The sequence below is a fragment of the Panthera tigris genome, chromosome B1 (genome assembly GCF_018350195.1).
Source record: "Panthera tigris isolate Pti1 chromosome B1, P.tigris_Pti1_mat1.1, whole genome shotgun sequence".
Lineage (NCBI taxonomy): Eukaryota > Metazoa > Chordata > Mammalia > Carnivora > Felidae > Panthera > Panthera tigris.
In genome coordinates this window covers 1,913,629-1,934,047 of record NC_056663.1, presented here as the reverse complement: position 1 = coordinate 1,934,047, position 20,419 = coordinate 1,913,629, and the positions used below count along the sequence as shown (strand labels likewise).

Below are 20,419 nucleotides of genomic sequence, written 5' to 3'. Positions count from 1 at the left end.
ACTGTGAGGGGCACTTGCGGGCAGGCTGGGACCCTGCCCGTGTGCTCAGACACGCCATACGGCAGTGGCCGCTAGACCTCCCCATCTACAGGACCACCAAAGTCTCTGCTGAAGCTCCCTGGACGCGGGCTCGTATCTTGCGCGACCCAAAGAATCCTGACAGACACATAGGAAAAACGATCAGCGATTTTATTTCCAAACCCACAGCTGGAGTTTGCACCATGCAAACGATAAGCAAAATCGGCATCAGTGAGAAATGTCAGATGATGTAAAAAAGGACACGGGACGCTAATAAGTGGCATCCGATATTTTCCATCAGAGGAACCGGGTACAGTGCGTGGTTCACGGGGCAAAGTCAAGTCCTCAGGATTTCATTAAATTCTAGCGCAGGGCCCAAAACTGATATTCAGGTCACAAAATCTATTTGAGTATTTGAAAAAAAGAGCAAAATTGTTCTTAAGGTATTTTGCTAACTTCCATATACTCTTAGAAAGCAACAACCAAAAAAATGGCATGATGTATTTTAGAAAATGTCTATCCGACAGGCCGGATATTCCTAACTGTTCTACATTACAAAGGACGAGGCCACACAGAAAAGGAGCATCCAGGGGGCCGCGACGTGGGGGGTGGCAGAAACACGGGCCCTGGCACGCCAAGACTGGTGCCCGGCTTGGCCACCTGTGAGCCACGCGGCCCGTGGGACGCTCCTAAGCTTGGATTTCCTCGTCTCTGAAGTGGGTCCCCCAGTGCTGCCCAGAGATAGCATGTGTCCGATACGCGTCAAGGCCCTAACGGACAGCAGCTGCGGTGACGGGCTGGGGTGCCGGACCCCCAGCCCCAGGCTTCCCTGACGACTCCTCGATTGGTCATCTCTCTGGCACAGGGGGTGTTCATTTCATCCCAAAGAACTTGATCCCGGTGGTCTGGCTGCAGTAGGAAGGAGCCGCCCCCGGCCCGCCCGGCCCGCCCAGCCTGCGGCTTCGGCCGAAACAGGTGTCCTGCCCCAGATCAGCTCACTGGCTCCGTTCACCTCTCTTCCCAGCAGCTGCCACCTACACAGGCCTCACAGGGCCATGCCCCCCTCACCACGTCCACGAGGGTCCCGGTACGTTCGCCTCCTGGCCCGTGAGCGTGCGGAGCTCGGGGCTGCCCACGATGGCTGGCTTCACTTCAGATCTGAGCTAGTAAAACTCTAACAGAGACGCTTTCAAGTGCCATACGGCCGTCTCTGCCTCGATCCCATTTTAATCTGCTTAAAATACGAAACTTCTGCGTGAAATCTCTTAAATAACAATCTGATTCTTAAACTGGGCAAAATCTGATTCTTAAAATGGGGGGGCTCAGTTGGTTGAGCGTCTGGCTTTGGATCTCATGGTTCGTGAGTTCAGGCCCCACCTTGGGCTCTGTGCTGACAGCTCAGAGCCTGCTTTGGATTCTCTGTGTCTCTGTCTCTCTGCCCCTCCCCCACTGTTCTCTCTCTCTCTCTCTCTCTCTCTCTCTCTCTCTCTCTCAAAAATAAACATTAAAAAAAACAGGCAAAGGACTTGAATAGACATTTCTCCAAAGACAATGCACAGATGGCCAACAGACACATGAAAAGATGCTCAACATCCCTCCTCATCAGGGACGTGCAAATCCAAACAAGATACCACCTCACGTCTGTCAGAACAGCTAGCATCAGACAACAACCACAAAAACCCAGAAAACAAGTCGTCGGCGAGGATGTGGAGGAGTTTGAGGCCACGCGCACTCTTGGTGGGTGTCTTTGTATTGTTTCTGCTGTGATCATTTCTGACAGTTTGTTCTCATCACCCCAACGGGGACAGCCAGCTTGGAACACCTGGTGGAGAGGTTTCCACATCACTTCCCTGGGCGTCTGGGTGTCAGGTGATCTCCCCGCGAAGGCGAATTACTAGTTCTCCCCTCCTCCAGACGTCTGAAGTAGATCACACTTCTGTACATACAAGTACGTCTATTACCCCTCTATCCATAACACAACTGCTCCTGTCGGGACAAGACTCTTACCCAGAACAACTACAAATTCAGCTTCAATACAAATAAGGAGGGGCACCTGGGTGGCTCAATTGGGTAAGCGTCCAACTTCTACTCAGGTCACAATCTCACAGTTCATGAATTCAAGCCCCACATCAGGCTCTGTGCTGACAGCTCAGAGCCTGCTTGGGATTCTCTCTCTCCCCTTCTCTCTGCCCGCCTTTCTCTCTCTCTTTCTCAAAAGTAAACATTAAAAAAAAATTTAATATAAATAAGGAAAGAGATGACAGAGAAAGAAAGAATAGATGTATGAGAGATCAGATAGCTGATAGACGATAGATAGATAGAAGATAGATAAGGTGGATCAATCAATCGATCAGCCAGGACGAGAGACGCAAAGGCCCCTAGAGAGAACTGTGTCTTCCTGCACTCTGTTCTTGACCTTTGGACATTTTCCAACTCCTGGCTGGCTGAAAGCTAGGAAGGCAGAGACCCGCTCTAAGAAGCTGAGAGAACAGTGGAGCTTTCTAGCAATGTCACAGGGCTGGGGAGAAAGAAATTGGAGCCTGAGTCAGAGGACGCGTGCGGGACGCGAAAGGCCAGGATGCAGGAAGAGGGCGAGGCCCACGGATGTGAGCCCAGGGCGCAGCACTGACTTTCACCACAATGCACTGCGAGAGCAAAAAGCAAACAAAAAGTAGTAAAGCGGCAAAGCAGGGTTTCCAGTGGGTCCATGGTGCTACTGAGACCAACACTGGGATTTAGACCCTCCAAAAAGATAGAGCCTTCTTAAACAACCCAGGTTCTCCACGGGGACCCCGAACAGAGTGGGGGCACCCTGGAGGCAGAGGGCCTCCTGCTCCTCCAACCGGCTTTGCTTGTCCTCAGGACCCGGTGGATCCTGGTGCCATCTCCCCGCTGCCATTCAGGACAGGTGGCCCCATTCCATGAGACCAGCATCACTCCGAACCCGGACAATATCTCTAAGGCAACTTCAGTCATTCAGGCCAAGTTCACTAAACAGGAAGACTATTGTTTGCTGTAGGTGCTGTAATGACTGTCGCGATCTTGGTGGCTTAAAACGACAGAAATGTAGCCCCTCCCTATTCTGGAGGCCAGATGTCAAAACTCGGTATGTCGGGGGCCTGTGCTCGCTGCAGGCTCCAGGAGGGATCCTTTCTCCTCTCTTCCAGCTCCTGATGGCCTCCTGTCATCCACCACCGTGGACGCCTCTGTCTCGGGCACCTCGGTGTCTGTCTCCACGTCTCCTTTCCTGTCTCTGTGTCCTTTTCTGTCCCTCATCAGGGCACTCACATCGGATTTAGGGTCTACCATAATCCCGTATGATCTCAGAACAGTCTTTAATTATATCTGCAGGAACCTTACTTCCAAATAAGATCACATGGTGTGTGGCCAGTGGGTGTGAATGGGGTTGGGGGTGGCTATTCAACCCAGTACAAAGGCCTCTAGAGTATGCTAATCACAGGGGGCAGCTATATCAGTTAAGTGACGGAGTCCTGACTTCGGCTCACAGTCTGTGGGATCGAGCCCTCCCTCGGGCTCTGCACTGACTGCACAGAGCCTGCTTGGGATTCTCTCTCTTCCTCTCTCTCTGCCCCTCCTCCCTCCATCTTTCCTGCTCTCAAGGAAATAAATAAAAGCTTTAAAAAAAAGAATAACCCAATCATATAAAAAGAGCCCAGATTTCCAAATCATTGGAATTATCATACACATTTTTTGAATATCTACAATTACTGTGTTCAAGAAAAAAAGGGGATAAGATGGAGAATTTCACCAGAGAACTGTATTTTTTAAAGAACAGCATGTATATTTTTTGTAATTTATTCCTTATTCTTTTTGAAACAGACTCTATTTTGTAGATCAGTTTTAGGTTCATGGCAAACTTCAGTGGAAAGTGCAGAGGTTCCCATACACCTCATGTCCCCACGTGTGAACAGCCTCCTCCACTATCAAAATCCCCACCAGATGGTACCTTTGTTGCCACTGATGAACCCACACGGACACGACGTCATCGTCCAGAGTTTTCATCAGGGTCCCTCTTGGCAGGGTGCTTTCTGTGGGCTTAGCCAAATATATAATGGCATGCGTGCACCATTACAGTATCACACAGAACAGTCCCAATGCCCTCAAAATCCTCTGTGCTCCACCTGTCCAGCCCTCCTCCACCCCCACTGATCTTTTCCTGCCTCCATAGTTTTGCCTTTCCCGGAATATCAGAGTTGGAATCACACAGTACATTGTTTTTGCACACAGCCTCCTCTCCCTCAGCGTCAACATTCAAGGTTCCTCCGTGTCTTTTCACCGCTCGAAGGGGTGTTTCTTTTTAGTGCTGAATAATATTTCATTGTCTGGATGGACCACAGCATCGCCATCACCTACTGAAGGACATTCCGGCTGCTTCCAAGTTTGGGCAAGGATAAATACAGCTGCTATCAACATACATGTGCAGGCTTTTAGGTGAACATAAAACTTTCAATTCATGAAACTTGTTTTCCTGAGTCTTCAACTCATCAGCACCACTGATGGATCACATGGTAAGAGAATGTTCGGTTTTATAAGAAACCACCAAACTGTCCTCCAAAGTGTCTGCACCATTCTGCATTCCCTCCCGCGGTGAGCGAGAGCTCCTGGGGCTCCCCGTTGTCACTAACCCTGGGCGTGGTCAGTGCTCAGGCTCTGAGCCTCTCTAACAGGAGTGAGGTGATACCTCAGCGTTGTTTTACTTTGCATCTCCGTAATGACATGTGCCGCAGAACATCTCATAGGCTTACTTGCCATCTGCCTGTCATCTTTGCTGAGGTGTCTGTTCAAGTCTTTTGCCCATTTTTAAATCGGGTTTTCCATTTTCTTGCCGAGCTTTACAAGTTCTTTATATATTTTAGATATCAGCCCCTTATCAGAGATGTCTTTTGCAAATATTTGTCCCCGACTGTGACTTTCTGCCCAATCTCTTCACAATGTTCTGCACAGAGCAGAAGTTAGTTTTTCATTTTAATGAAGTCCAGCTGATCAATTATTTCTTTCATGGATCATATCATTGGTGTTGTGTCTAAAAGTCACTGCTGTCCTCAAAGTCATCTAGATTTTCTCCCAGAATTGATTTTTTTAAAGGATAAAAAGAAAATTCTAGAACTGAAAAATACAACCAATGGTAAGAACTTAATAAAGAGCTTTAACAACACTCCGTTGCTCTCCCTCTCCCCCTCTGGCCCACATGCCCTCCCATGCATGGACTCCACGCCCTCATGTGTGGAAACTCCCAGAGTTCACAGAGGGTCTGGAACACTCTGGATGCCCCTCAGGCAGGAGGGCGATCTCCTGGTTCATGGGATGTTTGCACTGACTCAGCAGTTGGGTCACCATTAGCCCCAGGAGAAAGGCTGCTCTCACATGTCCGTGAGCTCCAGAAGGTGGAACACAGGTCGAACTCACTAAGTAACACAGAAAATGTTAAAAAGATCCAAGTCAAACTTTTGTATGTGAAAACGGCCACGTCTGAGATATTTTCAGTGCACTGATGGGGTTAACAGCATATTATGTCAGAAGAAAAGGTCAGTGAATATATTGGAGATATAACAACAGAAAATATGCAAAATAAAACAATGAGGCAAAAAAAGGCAGGAAAAATGAAAAGAGCCCCCGCCCCCAGGACAAGCCTGGCCCCCACCGCACACAGCAGTCAGGAGGCAGCAGACCTCTCTTGGGCCAGCATGATGACCTCGAAGTCCCCGTCACACAGGAGTTAAATAGGTTCCAGGGCCCCCTAACATCATGCAAAGTCCCTCCCCCTCACCTTATGCAAATAACTTCTCCTCCTCTGTGGACCCCACGCCCCACACCTGCCCTGAGGCTCTTCTCTCGCCCCCACCCTCTACACCATTGCTTCTCAGTGCCCCCCCCATATGTCCCCATAGTCCCCAAATGTCCTCCAATCTCCCAGACCCTTTCCTCGGCCACACATCCTGCTGCAGCTGCTGACCTGTCCTTCCAGCCAGACCTTGGAAAGAGCTGCGCACGGTCACATTTTTCCATGCATTCACCGTCCCCAAACCCTTTGTCTACTCCAGCCTGCCTTCCACTCCTGCCACATCACACCCCAAAATAGCTGGACGTCACCATGGCCACCAAATCCAGAGTCTTTGTCCTGCTCTCCCGCTGTCCACCTGTCCCCATCCTCTGAGCCTGTCGACTGTCTTCCCGCCTGGAGTCCATGCTCCCTGGGCCCCTGTCCCTGCCTCCAGCCCCTGCAGGGCATGGCTCATGCCCCCTCCCTGCTCGTCCGCAGCTGGGCCACGGCTTTTGAGGGGCGAGGTTTCGATGTCAAGCAACCTCTCCGCCTTCTTCCGAAGAGTAAATGGAACCTCAAACCCAACAGGTCAAAGACCAAACTCGTGCTCTCCCTGCAGCTCCCCATCTGGCCTCTGTCAGTGTCCCCCACCCCTGAGTGGCACCAGCCATAAGCCGTGGACACCTTCCTTAGGCCACACATCCCAGGCGTCGTCCCTCCTGGATACCCCGTCCAGCCTGCCACCCGCCTCGGTCCACACCGCCGGGCGCCACCTCGTCCCGCCTCCCACATCCCACCGCGTGCCCCAGCTGGCTGCAAACTGTCCTCCAAACCAAGTCCCACACAAGTGTGTCAGAGTGCACACCTGGAGAGTCACCCCGTGGCACCCTCACCGCCACTCCGTCTCACCCATGGCCCCGCCTGGCCCTGCCTTCCTCCGCACGGTCCCTCCCGCCTCTTCCAGCCCCCGGCCTAACTCCCGTTCAGACTCCCCCTCAAACGCCCATTTCTCAGATGCCTTTTCCCACCCCAGTCTGTCAGGTTCCTTTGTGACACATTCCCGAGAGCCGCGTTTCCTTCTCCCAGGGGCCCTGCCTCGACTGGCAGCCACGCATTCCTTACGGCCACTGCCCTGCACGACCGTCTCTCCAAGCCGACCGTGAACACAGGGTGTTTTCCCAACCCCCGGAGGTGCAGAGATACACCTCAAGAAACACTCGCTTCCCGAACCAGTAAACCAAATAAATTCGCTAATGTGCCTCCTTTTTTATCAATAAGAAACTGAGTGGTGATAAAACCGATAGCCTTCCCCAAACATCAAAGCAACGAGATTGGTCGGTATTTGGGCGTCGCTCAATGGCTCTGTACTGAGGCCCGAAGTTTTTCCATGTTTTGTAAATCAAAACACAGCCTAGGAAACCTGGCAGGCAGCCCTTGGCAGGTATCATATGTGCATTCTGCCCGGCGTGACCTCCGTCGTACCCGTCGATGAGGTGGGGTGTTGGGGCCGCGCACCCAGGGCTGTGGACACACGTAGCCCAGCTCACCTAGCAGTTACAAGTTCCTCTCTGACTCAAAAGGATCTTCCGGACCAGGTAGGGGGTAAACATTTTCTCAGAAGAGAGAAACCCAAAGGGGGTGTGGAGACCCAGGCGGGAAGAAGAGAGGCCAAGACCGAGGTCGCGTATGGTTTGCGTTAGACCACCGCAGGCTTCTGCATCTCGGTAAAACTCAACACGAGCACCGGGTGATGTACAGAATTGTGGAATCATCATATTACATGCCTGAAACTAACAGAACACCGCATGTTGACTGTACTTGAATGTAAAAGATGAAAATGTGGCCCTGGATGCAATACGCATGGTTATATTTAAAACTGTACGAATCGTCCACCTACCCGAGTCAAAACCATACAACGGGCTCCTTTCTCCCGAACAAACTGTACCCAGTGACCACAGGGTTGTGAGAGACAAAAGTGGGTGCAGATCCCCTGACTTTGACTGAAACGGTGCCTTGTGCATCACAGAAACTCAACAAATACCTTTTTTTACCCTGTAGATTCTATTTACAGGTTTCTATTTACAGATACGGCCCTCCATTAATGGGAAGTTTATCTCTGCGATGTCATTAAATAATCACAGCGAGGCTACAGAGGCCGAGATCTGGCCACCGAGCCCCGAGCCGGTCGTCAAGGGCACTGGCTCCGGGCCTGGCTGGTAAGTTTGCTAATCTGTTGTCAAAGCTGCGTGACCCGGGCAGAATCTCCTCGACCGCCCTGGGCCTTGGCTTTCCCGCTGGTAAAGTGAGACTTGGATTACATGATCCCCGTTTAAGCCCCAATACGCTACGATTTCAATCCTGAATGATCATGTCCAGGGAAGGGAGCGTCCCCGCACATGGACACAGTCACCAGCTGCCTGGCTCCAAATAGGATCCAGGAAACAGGAACCAGAGCACAAGCCGGCCACGCCAAGAGGATTCCATTCCCAAAGCACTTAATGGCTTAGAGATTACCAACAATGCGGCCCAGCCATGTGCTTGGAAGAAGAGTGGTCGTAATAAAATAAAAATGGATGGAAGGCACTCGTGAGCACATTCAGCTGGCAGGGCCGGCCTGTCCTGGCGGAGAGGGAACCAGCCAAGTGCCCCTGGGCTCCAGGAGAGGGTGGGGCAGCTGGAGGCTGTGACAGGAAAAACTGTCCGGGGTCACAGGGCTGTGCAATGACTTTGAGCCAAAATTTAAGTATCTTGATGTCAAGGCCATCGCTATTCAGCCTCCAGGGAGGGGTGGTTCCCAGGTCAAGGTCAAGGTGAAGCCCATGATCCTGTTCTGCACTGGACTCTGGCTAAACCTCCAGGGGTGGTTACTGGGTCACGTCTGCTGAGACCCTAGGCTTGATGCATAACAAAAGCAGGCTCTGGGGGCGAATTCTTCTTAAATCCGTGAAAGTCAGAAACGGTCACTAGAATCCTGTGTCACTTCCCTGGCATTTCTACTCCCAGCGGGGTGGTCTGTTCCTGCTTCCTAAGGGCAGGCTGTGCTCGGGCAGGGGGCCCCTGTGATGAGACTGGGCTTCCACACCGGGCGAGGCATGGAGGCATCTCCCCCAGGAGGCTGACGCTGTGATTACTCCAAATCTACCGGCCCACGCAAACCTTAAGACTGTGCCCTTAACAGCTGTCCCCAGTTCCCCCGGGACAGCAGAGAGCATGACTTTTTCCACCCGCATAACGAGGTGGGATGAAGGAAACTTTCTTCTCGGGGTTAAACGGAGGTCAAGGCAACACTCACCCATCATCCTCAGACAGCTAAGCTTTTGGATGTGCCTGGCTTAGGATGAGCCCCGCTCTCCAGCACATTCTCAGGAACTGGGTCCTCACGTGGTCTCCGGCTCTTCGAGTCTGTTTGCCGTGGGGAAGCTGCCATCGCACAGCGGCCTCTTCTTCCGAGGGGCTCAAGCACCAGCCTCCAGCAAGTCCCTCTGGGGCCACCGCCATCATGCCAAGACACCCATTAGGCCACAGGCAAACTGACTAAAAGGAGAGATAATGACGCCAAATAAGTGGCCGCACACGTGGTCCCAGACTGACACTCCAAGCGTGCATCCTAGAGATGGTCACCGATGAGCCCTGTGACGTCAGATCACGCAAATATGCAGCCTCCCACTAGATCGCAGGCGGTGAAAAGATAGTAGTCAAACAAAGCAATCACTAAGATCTACCTCACCCCCAAGCGTCCGTGGTTCTGTTACAACGCGGGGACCACACAACCCATGACCCACACGGGGACCCCCTCAGCAGTGGGAGAAGGGACTAATAATCAATACGCTGCGACAACGGGCATGTATCTGCCATCACCCTGTGAGGGGTCATTTTCATGTCAACTTGACTGCGCCCAGGGAGGCCCGGGGTGCTGGCGATTTCCGGGGCGTCTGTGGGGGTGTCCCCAGAAGAGATCAGCACGTGAGCGGAGAAGCCCTCTGAAATACAAGCAGGCAACATCCAATCCGCTGAGGCCCGAAAGGAGCCCCAATCCCCTCCCTCTGCGGGGCTGGGACAGCCGTCTCCTCCCGGCCTCGGACCTCGCTTCCCTGGCGCCCAGGCCGTAGGGCTTGGATGGAGTTCTACAGCGCCGCTCCCGGCGCCCAGCTCGCAGACGGCACACGGGGGGACTTGCCGGCCTCTCTCATCACGGGAGCCGATGCCCGTAATAAATCTTACTTCCATCGACCCAGCGACCGACCTGTCCATCTACCCGTAGCGGACCGGTTCTTTTCCTCCGCGGACGCTAACACACAGCCTCGTTATAACCAACATGAGATAAGCATCCAAGAACGGGACAGCGCCGGCCACCTCACACTTTGATCAACGGTCACCACCGCAGGAGGCACGCTGCATAAGAGGGAAACACAGGCAGGCTCTCTCTGGGCGAAGGACAGTTAAAATGTTTCTCCAAAAGACCAACGTTTGTGCGGGGTCCACGTCGTTCTGCCTACTTTGCCCGTGAGCTCTGTACTTAGTTATTTTCTTTTATAACTACGTGGTGCTTACATGGAGTCATGTCACTGAACCTGGGCTTTCGATTGTCATCCTTCCTTAAGTATTTTTTATTATTATTATTTTTTTATTTTTGAGAGAGACAGAGAGTGCAAGTGGGCGGGGGGGAGGGCAGAGAGAGAGAGGGAGAGAGAATCTCAAGCAGGCTCCACATTCAGCGCAGAGCCCAACGCGGGGCTTGATCCCACGGCCCTGGGATCATGACCCGAGCAGAGACCAAGAGAAGGACGCTGAACCGGCTGAGCCACCCAGGCACCGCCGTCATCCTTCTTTAAAAGCATTTCTTCCATCAGAACAGACTTTCTTACTTGCAGAAGATTCTGTGGGGAAAACATACACACACCACACCAATGGCAGAATATCTTAAGTTAATGGAAAGTTTATGTGCACAAAATTCTCGTTACCGCCAATTAGGCATAAAACCACAAGTCCCAATGCCAGGGGCCCAGGAACACTCACTTATTCATAAATTAAAAGATGATCTTTCTGAGTTAAATTTGGGAGTGATGTTAGGAAACTGAGCAAATTATTTTTAGATACGTACATAGATACGTTATTACTGTCTCACCCCGGGAGAGGTAGAAACCAGTCTCATTCTCTTGTTATAGTTCAGCGATGTCCCTGCACATATAATAGATACCCAATAAGTACTTCTTGATTTGGTTGTTTTAAAAAAATTATGAAATAAACTGAGCTAAGACATGTGGTCAAGTCAGGGATGGAACCTGCTTTTAAACTATGAAATGTAAAACTATTAAGTATCAACACTAACTGTTTTGATGTACCAAGGAGATGATATAAAGTATCAACAATTAGCAAGATATGACTCAAATTATTATAGTGTTTTTCTCATTTTTTAAATATTTATTTTGAGAGAGAGAGAGCACGCACGAAGAGGGGAGGGGCAGAGAGAGAGGGAGACACAGAATCCAAAGTAGGTTCCAGGCTCTGAGCTGTCAGCACAGAGCCCGACGTGGGGCCTGAACCCACACACCATGAGCTCATGACCTAAGCCGAAGTCAGATGCTGAACCAACTGAGCCACCCAGGCGACCCATTATAGTTTTTGAATTCAGTTTTACATTTTATTTTTAATTCTCTGTAGATTATCAGGTACTATTTCTTCAATCTAAACATTCTCAAACGTTTTGGTCAAACACTCTGGATCCCTATGCACCCTTAAAAATGACTGATAACCCAAACAGCGTTTCTTCATGTAGGTTGTATCTACCTACATCGACCACACTAGAAATTTAAACGGAGAAATTTTTTATAAAATTCATGTGCTTTTTTCATTTTAAAGTAACAAAAACGAACCCATTATATATTAACACCAACAACATATTTATGAACAATAACGATATTTTTGAAGACAAGAAAACAGCTAGAGCGGCACGTTTTCGTATTTTTGCCAATCTCTTCGACGTCAGGCTTAGGGAAAGACAACTGGGTGTGTGTTTGTGCATTCGGTGTGTTGGGACCCAAGTGCGGGCTGAGATGTGTGGAGGAAACCCAGTCAGGAGCAGGGTCAGCCCCGCCAGACAGCTGTGGACGGTCTCCGTCATCGCGCTCTGCCACACGGCAACTTCCGGAGGATGAGCCGCGACGTGGGATCTGAAACCACACCAGCCCCTTCGACAGCTCCCACACATGGGTGGATCTTCACCCACGCAGAACCTGGTAACGTCACACACTGGCCATTTGGAAAATAATAGTTCACTGAATTATGCAATCCACCCAAATGCCATCACCCGGAAGCAAAAATTCACATTGTTAAAACAATCACTGACCTTATCAGCATTATGCAAATGATTCGGACCCCTCGGCTCCCTAAGAGATATCAGAGATCTCCCGGAGACTCCTGGCCACACCTGGAGAAGTGCCATGCCAGCCTCTTTTAAAGCTCTGCACCTTCCAGGCTTGGGAAATCTCGCCAAAGGGAGAATTCAACTTACATCCACTAGATGGAGCTCCAAACCCTCAAAACCATCTTTGTCCTTCTAAGGGGGAAAAAATGTACCCATATCAATAACTTTGAGAAGAAATCCAAAAGCACTTTATGAGAGAGAGGGAAAACATTAAACAAATTTAACTGATTTTATTTCTGGGGCACCTGGGTGGCTCAGGTGGTTGAGCATCTGACTTGATTTCAGCTCAGGTCATGACCTCACGGTTCATGAGATCAAGTCCCACATTGGGCTCTGTGCTGACAGCTCAAAACCTGCCTGGGATTCTCTCTCCCTCTCTCTCTGCCCCTCCCCTGCTTGCACATGCATGCTCTCTCTCTCTCAAATAAATAAACTTTTAAAATTCTATTGCCAACAATCTTTTGCAATTTTGGGAAAAATTGTATTAATCCTAACTTGGCTCCAACTAGTCATAGTAATAGTATCTAACCAAAAACATATCAGTGTAAAGAACTCCAAATTGATTAATGGCATTAGTTGTTTATAACAACTCTTACACTGAAAATAAACTTTGGAATATCTGAAGGGGTGTGTGTGTGTGTGTGTGTGTGTGTGTGTGTGTGTGTGTGTGTTTGTATATGCTGTGACGGTTAACTTTAATGTGTCAACTTGGCCATCCCATGGTAACTAGATGCTTGGTCAAACACCAGTCTAGACGTTGCCATGAAGGTATCTCTTAGACAGGATTAACAGTTAAATCAGTAGGCTTGGAGTAAAGCAGATAACCCTGCATGGTACTGGGTGGGCCTCATCCTATCAGTTGAAGGCGCTGATAGAAAAAAGACTCACATCCTCAGAAGAGGGAATTCTGCCCATGGATCACCTTCAGACTCAAACTGCAACTTCTCCCTGGGTCTCCAGCCTGCTGCCCAGCCTTCAGGTTTTGGACTTGCCGAAACCCCATAATTGTGGGATCCAATTCCTTACAATGAATCTCTCTCTAGGTCTGGTTTTTACATTTGATTTTATGTGTTATCTTCTGTTGGTTCTGTTTCTCTGGAGAACCCTCATTTTCTCTCTCTCTCTCTCTCTCTCTCTCTCTCCCACACGCACACACGCACACACTCACACACACTCACACACACAGAAGAACTGACCAAGAATTTCACAAGGAATACCACCCTAAACAGAAAAGAATAATAAAGTCCTACACGATGAGTATGGAAACAATTTTTCCTTGATAGCCTCTGTTAATCACACACACACACACACACACACACACACACACACAATACCCTTTCATTTGACGGCCTCGCTTAGGAAGGCAGAAATAAAACTCCCGTGGCTGAGAGGAGGTGAGGAATCTGGCGGGCGACCCCCTCCCAACCAGGAAATCCAGAGGGGCACAGGTCAGGGTGAACATGGGGCGATGCACAAAACCACAGCCTCGGGTCAACCCCCCAGTACCATCACGAGAACCTTGTGCCTTGAGCTTGGTTGAAGGGAGTCCCAGATTAATGGTTCCCACCCCCACCCATCCCCCAGCAGCCTGGTGGAACTAAATGTAAACAAAAAGGAAAAGGCACCTCATTGGCAGGAACAAATGGTTCCTACAATCTTTCAAACACAGTAACTAGCACATTGTCAAAGAGAAGGAAAGATCCGTGACAACTACCCCATGCATCAGAGACAACAGACAGCGAAAACAGATTCTGAGACCTCTGCCGTGGCCGGCATCAGGCAGACACAATATGCTATAAACAGGAGAACCATACGCTCGTAACAGATGTGCTTACGGCATTCGCCATCAGGGAAATGCACATCAGACCACAATGAAACACTGCATGCCCGCTACATGGCTATGATGTTCAAGGCTGATGGTAACCAGCATCACAGAGGACCCGAGAAAACAGAACTCACGCACACCGCTGGTCGGGAGTTTAAATGGTGCCCCCACTCTGGAAAACCATCGATGCCGCTCCCAGGTACACACTCCAGAGAAATGAAACCAGGGGCCCACACAAAACCCGTGCATGAGCGCTCACAGCAGCATGGCTCGTCAGATCCACAAAGTGGAGAGACAGCTTGACCGTCCAACAGATGATCAACAGGTAAAATAAGACGTCGCGTACCGGTCGTGAAGACCACCTACTGGGCGATTCCATTTAACGAAGGGTCCAGAAGAGGCCAATTCTTGGAAGCTGAGAGAACTTAGTGGCTGAAAGACTGAGGAAAAAAAGGGAGTGACCATCAGCGGGGACAGGGCTGATTTGGGGATGAGGAAGGCATTCTAAAGCTGACCATGTGATGGGTGCACAGCCCTATGAATGTGCTACGTACACACCAGGGAATCATACACTTTAAACGGGTGAAGTATATGGTACGTGATAGATACAGATATAGATATAGAAAACCTTGGATTACGAGTGCTCCGCAAGACGAGCAAACATTTCTAATAAATTTTAACTTGATAGATAAGCGATGTCTTGCAATTCGAGTCGTACGTGACACCAAATGTCACATGATCACAACTGAGCCAATGGTTTGAAATTTGCTTGGATGTACGAGTGCTTTAGGTTAAAAGCATGTTTCTGGAACAAATTATACTCACAAACCAAGATTTTACTGTGTGTGTGTGTGTGTGTGTGTGTGTGTGTGTAGCCATGGGGCTAAAATATATGCTAAACCACTGAAATAAAAGGCAATCCTGAAGGTATCTAAGATAACAGGAAACCATAAAAAGGCACCCCTCAGATTTTAAAATAACCAACTAGAGCTCTCAGAAACAAAAATTAAATAGCCAAAGTCAACAACACAATGGGTAAACCTAACTGCAGATTCGTCACATTTCACGAACCGGAATACGAATCAGAATAAATTATCCAGAGACAAAACTGCTAAGAATATACAGAATAATGTGAGAGCTATACAAGGTAGAAAGTAAGACATTCTAAAATCTGCTTTATTAGAGATTGACACAGAGCCAAAATGTGAAGAGACGATAACATCTTTCCAGAACTGACGCAAAATACCAATCCACAGATTCCAGAAAACTCACAAATGCCAAGCAGAAGAAAGACAAAGAAATCCACACCTAAACTGACTGCGAGAGACACAGAGAGGGAGGGCGAGCCAACAAAGAACCAAACAAAAGCGGAAAGGGGTCCGGGGTTACCCGCAGTTTGAGGACAGTGGACCCTCCACAGCAGCCACCGAGAACAGCGACGCCGGAGCGGTGTCCTCTGTGGCCACGGGGAAGCGGCTGCCCCCCGGAACCATGTCTGACAACCAGAGAGCAGATCCCCTGAGAACAACAGCAGTGCGGGCGACGTTCCGGACAAACAGCCACTGAGAGACTTTCCGAGCAGCAGAAAACGCTAAGGGTGTAACGCAGATGGAAGGAAAACGGCTCCGGGTGGGAAATGTACGGGACAGAGCTACAGGGCAAAGAAAGCGGTGAACCACCCCAATCCTATAGAAATGCTCGTCCATGAAACTCACAGAAAAAAAATTGCTTTAATTGGGTTGAGTTTTATAAGACCTCGATGACATCCTAACAGGACACGCATCGTGGCGCACATCGCCGGCATTTGCCTCGTTTGCAGGACACGCTCATCTCGGGGAAAGAGGGCATGCATGTTTTTGTACACGGCCCAAGTCAAACGGCTTTTGCATTTTTAAAAGGTTGTAGAAACAAAACCAAACACAATAAAGAAAAATACGGACAAAGACCAGTAGGTCCACCGAACCTGAAATACCTACTGTCTGGCCCTTTAGGGAAAACGTTTGCTGACCGTTGGTCTGGAGTATTTCGATTACATGGTGGTGTTCTTTGGATTTGCTTTCTTTTCTTTTCTGTCCTAGATGCAAAAATATTTTCAGTGAAAAGAGCAGCTTGTTTTTCTCGGGCAAAGAAAATGTGGTTATAATGGGAGAATGTGGCAGGAGGTGACCTAACAAATTAAACCCCAGGAGCCAAGGATGGGGTGTCACTTGAAACGTGATGTCCTTAACTTTGCTAACAAAGTCACCTGGGAGCTCCTGGCCACATCTGACAAGCAGCTTCCCCGTCGTGGGTCTGTCTGACACGTGGATGGCCACACTTACCTAACAAAAGTGAGTTTCTCCTCAAAACAAAATTTAAACCCCATGAAGTTTGAATGACTGGACAGAATTGTTGGCATGTATGGATTTATATTTGAAAATTTCAAATGGAATTATTTAGAGATATACTTCTTTTTTTTAAAGATGGATGAAGTCCTTTTAATATATGATGCTAGAACAGCTGGGTATGTACATGGCAAAATATATACCCGGCACATGCCAGACATGAAATTTAGTATGGGGGCGCCTGTGGGGGCTCAGTCAGTTGAGCATTCGACTCTTGATTTTGACTCAGGTCATGATCCCAGGTTGTAGGATCGAGCCCCGTGTCAGGTTCTGAGCTGACAGCATGGAGTCTGCTTGGGATTCTCTCTCTCTCTCTCTCTCTCTCTCTCTCTCTCTCTCAAACAAGTAAAAATTAAAAATCTTAGTATAAATTTATATTATACAAAAATTTAGTATACACACACAAATTGTGGAAGCGGAGATACAGTCCTAAATGTAACAGTAAAAGCTATAAAGCTCTTGAAGAAAATATAGGATATCTTTGCAACTTGGGAAGAGACAAAGACTTCTTAGGTCACAGAAAGTAACACCACGAAATAATAAAATTGATACGTTTGGACTTCATCAAACGAAAATACTTCTGCTCATGACACAACATCACTGAGAAAATTTAATGGACAAACCTCAAATTGGGAGAAAATATTTCTTAGAATGTATATCTGACAAAGAATACATATCCAGAACACAGAAGAAGTTCTTACAACCCAGTAGTCACGTGAACAACCTGCTGTGGTTTGAATGTTTCTATCGTTCCCCGCCCCCGCCCCCCCACCCCGACAAAGTCATGGGTTGAAATCCTAATGCCCACTGTGTTGGAACTAGGGGCCTTTAGGATGTCTCAAATCATGTGGGTGGAGCCCTCATGAGTGGGATTAGCCTCTTAAAAAAGAGACCCGCCATAGCTCCCAAACTTTCCACCATGTGAAGTTACAGCAAAGAGACAGCCACTTATGAACCAGAACGCAGACCCTCACCGACCAGAACCAGACCAGCTGGTGCCTTGATCTTGGACTTCCCAGTCTCCAGAACTGTGACATTTTTCTGTTCTTTAGAAGCTACCCAGTTTATGGTATTTTGTTATAGGAGCCCAAATGGACACAACCCAGTTAAAAATTCAGACAACACTACACAGAGGGAGATAGAGAGACAGACATAGAGACATGTAGATATAACTAGTCATCAAGGAAACGCAAATTAAAACCACAATGATACCACTGTATCCTCATTAAAACTGCTAACATTAAAAAGACTGACAATACTGGGGCGCCTGGGTGGCTCAGTCGGTTAAGCATCCGACTTCGGCTCAGGTCATGATCTTACAGTTTGTGAGTTCAAGCCCCGCGTCGGGCTCTGTGCTGATGGCTCTGAGCCTGGAGCCTGCTTTGGATTCTCTCTCTCTCTCTCTGTCTCTCTCTCTCTCTCTGTCGCACTCCCCGTCGCACTCTGCCTCTCTCTCTCAAAAATAAACATTTAAAAAAAATTTTGTAAAAGACTGACAAATACCAAGTTTGGCAAGGATATGAGGCAGCCAGAACTCTCGGGCATTGCTGATAGAAATGTAAAACTGTACAACCGGGGCGCCTGGGTGACTTGGTCAGTAAGCGTCGACTTCGGCTCAGGTCACGATCTCACGGTCCGTGAGTTCGAGCCCCGCGTCAGGCTCTGTGCTGACAGCTCAGAGCCTGGAGCCTGTTTCAGATTCTGTGTCTCCCTCTCTCTCTGCCCCTCCCCTGCTCATGCTCTGTCTCTCTCTGTCTCAAAAATAAATTAACGTTAAAAAAAAATTTTTTTTTAAAAACCGTACAACCGCTTTGGAAAAACATTTGGACGTTTCTTGCAAAGTTAAACATACACCTTCCCTTTGGTCTAGAAATTCTAGTCTTACAGATTTTAGAGACAAATATTTCAAAAACATTTACAAATATGACATCAGAATGCTACGTGCCTATATACACACACCCACTCACACATACATACACGTGTACATACAGACACACATACACACGCGTATACACACACACACAGACACGCACACACATATACACACTGTAAACCAAGTTAGGAACACCACCGCTCATGTGATAAATCAGCATTGGCTCCGAGGGGATCTCAGGCTTTGTAAATCAACTGCTTCCACACATTTCCCATCACACATCACTCTTCCTCCGCCCGAGGAAACAATACACACCAGGCACTACTAAGGGAGGAAAAGGATCTAGGATATTAATTCTTTGTTCTCTCCAGAATTCCAACTCACCGCTCATTAGTCTATCGATGTCGTCCCCAACGCCCTCAGATGTACATATGCGTCCATATGTCTGTATGTCCCCGTATTTACAGGAAAAACTAGCTTCCAACGGTCTATAATGTTCCCGTTGCTGGTTGGGTTTTCTGGGGAGAACCAGCACCTGGTGCAGCCACAAGGCCCAGGGGCCATGTCCCAGCACTAGTCTATTCCTGCAATAAAGGGAAAAGCCAGCTGGTTCACTAGATTTTTCCCAGCAGCAAAATTCTGTGTTGAAATGGTTGATTCATAGCAGTGAGCGCCACCCAAAATAGTACCTAAACTTTGTATCTACACTCGTGTAAAGCCAGTGACATTTCCAAAACCTACAGGTCTTTCGGGGCGCCTGGGTGGCTCAGTCAGTTGAGCGTCCGACTTTGGCTCAGGTCATGATCTCATGGTTCATGAGTTTGAGCCCCGCGTCAGGCTCTGTGTTGACAGCTCAGAGCCTGGAGCCTGCTTCCGATTCTGTGTCTCCCTCTGTCTCTGCCCCTCCCCTGCTCATGATTTGTCTCTGTCTCTCAAAAATAAACATTAAAAAAAATTTTTTTTAAGTCTGAAAAAAAATCCAAAAGCCCTACAGGTCTTTCTACTACAGGCTGCCCAGGGTCCCAGCCAAAGAAAATGCCTGAAGACTCAGCCGGAGCAGGTCCGTGCACAGATCGGGGAGCCGGCGCCCCGGAGACAAGCCCAGCGCACACAGCTCACAGCACCCACGCCACCCTGGCACAGCGTCCAGGAAAGCCACAGGGACCCGGCCCCTGCCGCGTGAGTCTCCCACCCTGACGACCCCCATGTCCTCTGTCAAGTGTTACCCACATTGCAGAAAAATCTCCTGTAGGAGCCAGGGGTGGCCGTGAAGGGACGAGCCCGTGACTGGGGTCAGCAAGACAGAGGGCTAAGCTGGGTCTAAGCTGGCCTCGAGACGCCATGCCTTTCCACGCCCACACCTGTTCACCCAGCGGGTCCCGGGTGCACCTGCTCCGAACAGGGTTACTCAAGCACTGAAGATCAGGCTATGTTCCAAACGCCCTCGGAGAGGCCGCAGGACCCAAGGTGGTTCAGAGAAGCGAACAGCCACTGGCTGGTGACCCGTACCGAGGTGTGGACAGAGCAGGGGAGGTGCCCAGGAGCCCAGCCGGGGTTGTGACTTAGGCCAGGTGATCCCGGAGGAGCTCATGAGAAGGTGACTCTAGGGTAAAGACCCCCGGTCCTGGCTTACACCGCACACAGGCCTCTCTTCCTTCATATTAAATGATTCTATGGTTGCTAAAAATAACGTTTGATATGTTCTTCCTCTCAGATTGCTGATTTTTTAAATGTTTATTTTTGAGAGGGGGTGAGGAGGGGCAAAGAGGGAGGGAGGGGCAGAGAGAGAGAAAGAGAGAGAGAGAGAGAGAAGAGAGGGAATCTCAAGCAGGCTCCACGCCATCAGCACAGAGCCCGACACGGGGCTCAAACCCATGAACCATGAGATCATGACCTGAGCCAAAATCAAGAGTTGGACACTTTGACCGACTGAGCCACCCCGGTGCCCCATCAGATTGCTGATTTTTCACATTGTGAACATTAGGTGTAATTTTTCTGCCTGCTTATAACTCTAGGCTGACATCTGGGTTTCTCCAAAAGGCTGCTGATCAGAGGAATCCCCTATGTCCACTCATTATTGTGACTTCTGAGACATCACGGCAGGCACAGAGAG

At 49.1% G+C, this 20,419-nt stretch overlaps 1 protein-coding gene across 2 annotated transcripts in view; it reads right to left on the bottom strand.

Annotated features, from left to right (window-relative positions):
* MYOM2 (myomesin 2) overlaps positions 1-20,419 on the bottom strand; it is a 101,422-nt gene that overhangs the window by 76,370 nt on the left and 4,633 nt on the right. Inside the window, exon 1 of one of the 2 annotated variants that reach the window (XM_042982858.1) lies at positions 9,093-9,539. The exons of the other annotated variant lie outside the window; for it this stretch is intronic. The gene's annotated coding sequence lies outside the window, so the exon portion shown is untranslated. Of the gene's footprint in view, positions 1-9,092; positions 9,540-20,419 lie in introns of those variants that run through there. 2 annotated transcript variants of the gene reach the window in all.